We start from the raw sequence: 6693 nt of genomic DNA on the forward strand, positions 1-6693 counted from the left end.
CCTCCCACATTGATTTTTTGTTCATTTTTGGACAACATGAAGATAATTGTAAATAGAATCCGTTTCTGGAAAGAAAAATAGGGGTCACCGAACGTCCAAGACCGTTAAATCCAGGCAAAGCTATCGCAATGGCCTTTTGCCCTACCATTTCTCATTTTATTACTTAGCGCGCGCGCTCGTGTATGACGTGGCGTGTGCATTTGCGTGCGCAGTAAGGATGCGCAGAAACAATTGGCGCGAACGTCCTTAAGGAGGAGATAAACAGATAAGGGACCAGTGGTTATAACATTGCGTCAGATGGAAAAATAATTCAATCTGGGTGATAGGATTAATAGACTGTTAAGGAACAAAAGATACAAAATTGTATATAAATTTATGAAATGTTTGTAAAAAAATTTTTCATTACAACTGAAAGGTTTCGAAAAGTCATCCGCTAGCTGTTTACCGTACTTGATTTAATTTTACGACGTCATCAGTTTTTGACACCTGTTTAAATATGAAAGTTAAGAGAATTTAAAACCAGTTAGTTGCAATCCGTTGAAAAACTATCATGGAAAGTGATTGTTCGTTTGTATCGATTGTGGGAGGCCACTGTGGTCATGATAGGAGAGACAGAAACAAAGCAACGGGATGCATTCCTCTACTTAGTTGTCAGCGAGATATTAACGGGCATAAACCAATGTTTGCGTTTCATGGCATAGTTGATGAAATTGAGCTTATTCTGGCGAGGGCATCCATCTTTTCCTCTCCACGAAATATTGACCAAATGACCATATGTCCAGCTCATCGAGCATCTCTGGGTACTGGATGGACACGCCGAGTTCCGGACAAATGCAGAATACCATCAATATTATCAGGTCATAGTAAGGACGTGAACAAAAAGCCAAAAGCGGATAGAGGTATAAGCAAAGCAGGTTCACAAACAGTGCTACAACAGAATGGGATATTTTCTTCCTGTTGGGTCAGGTTTGTATCCCTTTTGTAACTCTTAAAGGGAACCCCCACTAAAACAACAAAATAACTTTAAACCACAGAACATAATGTTTACAGTTGGAATTGCTCAATCTTTTTCCAATGAAAGCGTTTGTATTCGAGAAAAATAAATTCCAAAAACGCTTAATTTGGATTTCAAATTTCCCGGGCGCCGCCATCTTGAATAATTGTGACGTAACTTGGTTGCTCTATTGTTCCAGAACAATCGCTCTTTGTATCAGAACAATAGGGCAACCAAGTTACGTCACAATTATTCAAGATGGCGGCGCCCGGGAAATTTGAAAGCCAAAATAAGCGTTTTTGGAATTTATTTTTCTCGAACACAAACGCTTTCATTGGAAAAAGATTGAGCAATTCCAATTGTAAACTTCATGCCTTGTAGTTTAAAGTTATTTTGTTGTTTTAGTGGAGATTCCCTTTAAAAATAAAAGAACTAACGCTAATGTACTTCTTCAAAAAAAGTTAATTAAAAAAAAAAAAAACGTCTTTACAAAGGAAAATAATGAAAATAATTTAGCTGAAATAAATCAAATTAATTTCATTTTATCTGCAGAATTCATTTTCACTGATTTTTTTTTAAAAAGGCGTCAATACACCTGTTCGGTTTTAAACTTCGGGCAATGTCAAAAAAATAATGTTCAAGAGATCGTTTTTTTTTTTTTTTTTTTTAATTGAATGTGCAATCCTAATTAAAATAGCGTGCTTACTGATATTTGTAATCTCTTAGGGGTATGCCCTAACTGCAGAAAAATGTTGGCTGGGAACTGGAAACCTGACACAGAAACTGCAGAAGTTGCGTTTGACGATTGCGAAGTAACATTTCCAATGGCGGAGATGTCTTTGGTAGGATAATCTTTCTTGACCTACAAATTATTGTCTCACAGACGGAACAATGTAGATACATGAGAGACGTCGAAAGTTGTGTTGAAGTCAGGGAAAAAAGGAAGCGAGGGTTGTTAAGTATCTCTCTTCCCTTCCACCCCTTTATGCATTTGGCACACAGGCTTACTAGTAACTGTCTCCAAGTCACTCTTTCCTAGGAAAGGGGTTGAGAAGCCTCGTTCCCAGTCCCTCTCAAAGATGGACCCTGATGGGAACAAGGTTCTTTTTTGCATTTACAGAATACATGGAAACTATTGTCGATTGCGTTAGCAAATAGCGGCACTTTCAACCTCTTCCTCATCCTGCCAGCAGTACTCAAGAAAGACTCTGCAAGAATCAAGTAAGATCTTTGTTGAGCATGCGCGGAATGTTGCTAGGATTTAGTTTCGAATCCAGGCTTAAAAGCCGTGCGCTTGCAACAGCGGGCTCAGTTATGACGATCGGTTTATTAAAAAACAGGTGTTCGGACTCGAAAAAAAAAAAGTTTTACAACAGAAAACAAGACTGATTAGTCCAGAAGTTTGGGCTGTGGTGACTTCAAAGGTTTGACGGGATTTAGGCAGACCTTCCTTGTCTCCTTCTCGATCAAGAAGGCAAAAGGAGGCTCTGTTCGCAGGGTGCCCCGACCTCCCCCGCTCATTTTATAATTTCAACACAAGCTAATCTGTATTATAATCAAAACAACTCTCACTCTCGAAGACTTATCACTTTATGATACCTCCAATTTTCACATGCCAAGTGCGTATATAAAGTATATGATATGCAGAGCGAATTGTATCTTTCATTAATATGAAAAGAGGATTGAATTAATGCATTCTGCTTTTTTGGTTGATTGATCACTTGATTCATATTATTATCTGTACTTAATCTACAAGACTAACATGTCTTTTTATAATGTGGGTCAACAGTCTAATCAATCAATCCATCAATTCGTCTGCAGGATCAAACAAGTGACACAGAAGGTCAAGTGGCAGAAAGCACACCATCGTCCTTACCCTACCTTGGACTACAGACTCCAGCAACAAGTATCTACTCGCCAAACGAGGCAAGTGAACATGACAAACGGGAGTGTAAACCACTTGAAATGCTTAACACCTTTCTAGAAACCCGAGACATAAGTCCGGTGCGATTTCCTTTGACGACGCAATGGGAGGAGGCTAGTGAACGAACGAGGCGTCGTCACTTACGCAAAGCAAATCAAGCAGTTGATGCTGTACTAGAAGAAGTAGCACCAAATCAGAGTGGACAGCTTTGGAAATCACTTGTTGCATCCAAATCTTCAGATGAAAACCCTAGTGGTAACGAGCGTGAGCCTGTAGATGAAGTGCTTATGGAGGCGTTGGCTGAGTGCTACAGGAATGCGAGTAACTGGCAAACCAGGAGACAAATATTGTCTATAATGGCAGACAAGGTTTCATTCAAGACACTTAAGAAATGGATTCCCAATCTGACGAGGTATCAATTCAGTGAAGCAAGGAAGCATATCCTGGTCGAGGGTAGAGGTGTAGCACTATCACTGCAGTCATCCCAGACACGAATGGCGGTATCCCAAACTCAACTTGATCATTTCTTGGACTTTATAACGAGCACCCATGTCATTCAGGATCTTCCCTTCGGGCAGAAATCAATAAAACTGTCAACAAAGGAAGTCATCACAGTGCCTAATGTTATTCGTATGATAGTGTCAGAGTCCACTGTCAAGCAGTACTTGGCTTATTCAAGTGAAAGTGGCTTCACAACACTGAGCCGAAGTACACTCTTGAGAATTCTCAATGTCTGTTCTGCCTCTGTGAGAAAGTCTCTACAGGGTCTAGATTATATAAGTTGTGCTGGTAGTCAAGCCTTCGACGATCTCCATGACGTAGTAACTAGATTGGGCGATTCATTTATGGGAATCACTTGGGCAAGGAAACAAAAGGAGCGGCTTAAGTCCGCAAAGCGTTATCTAAAGGGCGACTTTAAGGTAAACTTCAAAATAACTTTAGTCTGTGTATATAAGAAAAATCGCAATAACACTTGACTTCACAATTAACAAGATGAAGCTAGCGATTGTGCCAGTCAAAGATACCAAAAATGTCTTTGAGTCACGTTCCCTGGGGAACGAGCAGGAGAGGATTTTGGTGATGATTCAAGCAGCAATGTTTTTATGTGCTTAATTGGCGCTAGTTGAAAAAGCTCGCTCGTGCAGACTTTCACTTTAGCTTAATGCGATGTGTCGTTCCTACGCAGTTTCAATTTAGGAGAAATGTAAAAATAGCCTAGTGAAATAAAACGGTGCGCAGAACCAGTTGAGGTGATCGTTTGGTTAAAAAAAGTCGAGTTGCATTTTTGCTTAATGTTAATACTTCAATTGCGCAGAACGGGTTAAGGTGATTCCCTAGTATTAAAAAAAGAACTGAACATAACATGCATGGATTTGTGGAGTGGAAGTTACCGTGCTCATTTTAACTTTAACATGCTGACGAATATGAATATTTAGGCAAATGAACTGTGCGCATGACAAAAGTCAACAAGTAAGCACGCTTCTTTTCAATAAAGCTGGCGATAGTGCACAGAATTTTACTTTGTTCAACCTACGGCTAACGAAAAATGCCGTTGGAAAGACCGGTAAGGGGCACTTTGCTCGTTTTTGAGGTAGAGCTTCGAAAGGGCTCATCACCTGGATTCCTTCCGTCTTTAAGCGAGGACTGGGGCGAGCTTCAAAATGGCAAGAACGTGGAAGCTGGATGAAAACGTTGGAAAAACTTTAATGGATTTCTTTTCTCTTTGATCGAATTCATTTTATTGCTACTGTAAGCTCTCTTTCACAGCGGGTGTCTTGTTATGCCAAGTGAGAGATGTCCAGTGCAAAACCAGCGAGTCACCTTAACCGTAACATTTGATCTAGGGTCTGAGTAATTTTGTTTATTAATGTCTTCACAGGTGCATGTTTCTAAGCAATCCAACATTCCAGATCATTGCCGAGCTTATGCACTAAGCGACCCTAGGGACAAGGATTATCAGATCATTTGCCCACACGATCATCTAGAAACCTGTGATCGCTGTTACCTACTTTCTTCAGTTCTTGCTGAAATACATGACGCAATCGAAAAGATGTCTGATAGCAACGTCTCTAGTGACGTGGTAGAAGAGGTGAACTTCATTGAAGGGCAAGCTAAGCAAAACATCTGGGTTGAATCAGGATGAAGCCCGAATAGAGGTGATTGATGCTCTCGATGAAAATTCCGTACTTCTGGTTCAGGACTGGGCCATGAAGTTCTTGCCAAGAAAGTTTAGAGAAAGCCAAAGTGATTGGTTTGCGAAGCGGGGTATGTCTTGGCACATTACTGTAGCTACTCGACGAGCGGAAAACCACGAATTGGAGATGATGACATTTGTGCATGTTTACCAGACCTGCAACCAAGACAGCTGTGCGGTGCTTTCCATTATGAAGGATGTTATTGGAAAGTTAAAGTCGCAGCTGCCTCATCTGAAAACTGTCTTTTACAGACAGGACAATGCCGGCTGTTACCACTGCGGGGCTACGATAGTGGGGGCCAGCTTTACAGGCTGCGCTAGTGGAGTGAAACGCTTGGACTTTTCAGACGCACAGAGCGGTAAAGGCCCGTGTGATAGGAAGGCGGCTTCAATTAAGTCACACATGAAAATCCACCTTAATCAAGGGTCTAACATCGAGACTGCCAAGGAAATGGTAGACGCTATCCAGTCATCGGGAGGCGTTCCTGGAGTTGACGTTTCATGCATCCCAGCGCAAGACCCAGCACCGTCCTTGAATGTAAAGATTGCAGGAGTGAGTTTGATTTCCAACATTGTATACAACAACGGAAGGCTGACCGTCTGGAGAGCGTATGGAATAGGGCCTGGTAAGTGCATACGCCTCAAGGACCTCGGTATTCCACAGTTGGTGCAGATTCCAGATCTCGTGAAATGTGATGAGGGTACAGCCACAACAATGCCGAATGCACACTTAATTAAAGTTAAATCAAGGCGTCAACCTTGCTCAGATAATTCCCAGCAATGCTCAGATACCGAAGAAGAGACTGTGACTGAGACGTCACCCGCAGTTCATATATTTTCCTGTCCCGAGGAAGGATGCATGAAAGTTTATCAAAGATTTTCTTCTTTACAGCACCATCTGGACCTCGGAAAACACGAATGTGCTTTGGAGCATGAAACACTCCTTGACAGAGCAGCGCTTGGTTACGCAAAGAGGCTACAAGGTCAGTCTGGTAGTGTACCACAGATTGAACAAGTGAGAAAGCAGCTTAACCTCTCGAATCAGCCTTTTTTACCAATGGGTTGGGCTCCTAAGTCTAGTCACGTAAAGCGGACACGATTCACAGAGAAGCAGAGCGACTACTTATCCAGTAAATTTCGTATTGGCGAGTCAACCGGCCAGAAAGCAGATGCAGCCTCGGTATCCAAGTCAATGATGACTGCTAGAGACAGTATTGGAAACCGCCTTTTTAGCAGTTCTGAATTTCTGACCAGTCAGCAAGTTTCAAGTTTCTTTTCAAGAATGTCCTCAAAGCGCAAACTTGAAGATGACGAAATGACGGAAAGCGACTTTGAAGAAAACCAGAACGTTGAAAATGACGAGTTGAGAAGTGAAGTTCTTCAAGAGGTTGCCCTTACTCATCCAATATGCTATGACAGGTATAACATCTGCGAACTAATTGCAAATTCAAAGCTATCAATCTTTGCAATTCAAATGCTTAAGGATATCTGATATCTATCTTTGATATACCAATAACGGACATCAAAGTAAAGAGAAAAGCCCCTTACATTGAAAAGCTGATCGCCTTTGGAAAAAACTGC

This window comes from Montipora capricornis, chromosome 13 (assembly GCF_036669925.1).
Source record: "Montipora capricornis isolate CH-2021 chromosome 13, ASM3666992v2, whole genome shotgun sequence".
NCBI lineage: Eukaryota > Metazoa > Cnidaria > Anthozoa > Scleractinia > Acroporidae > Montipora > Montipora capricornis.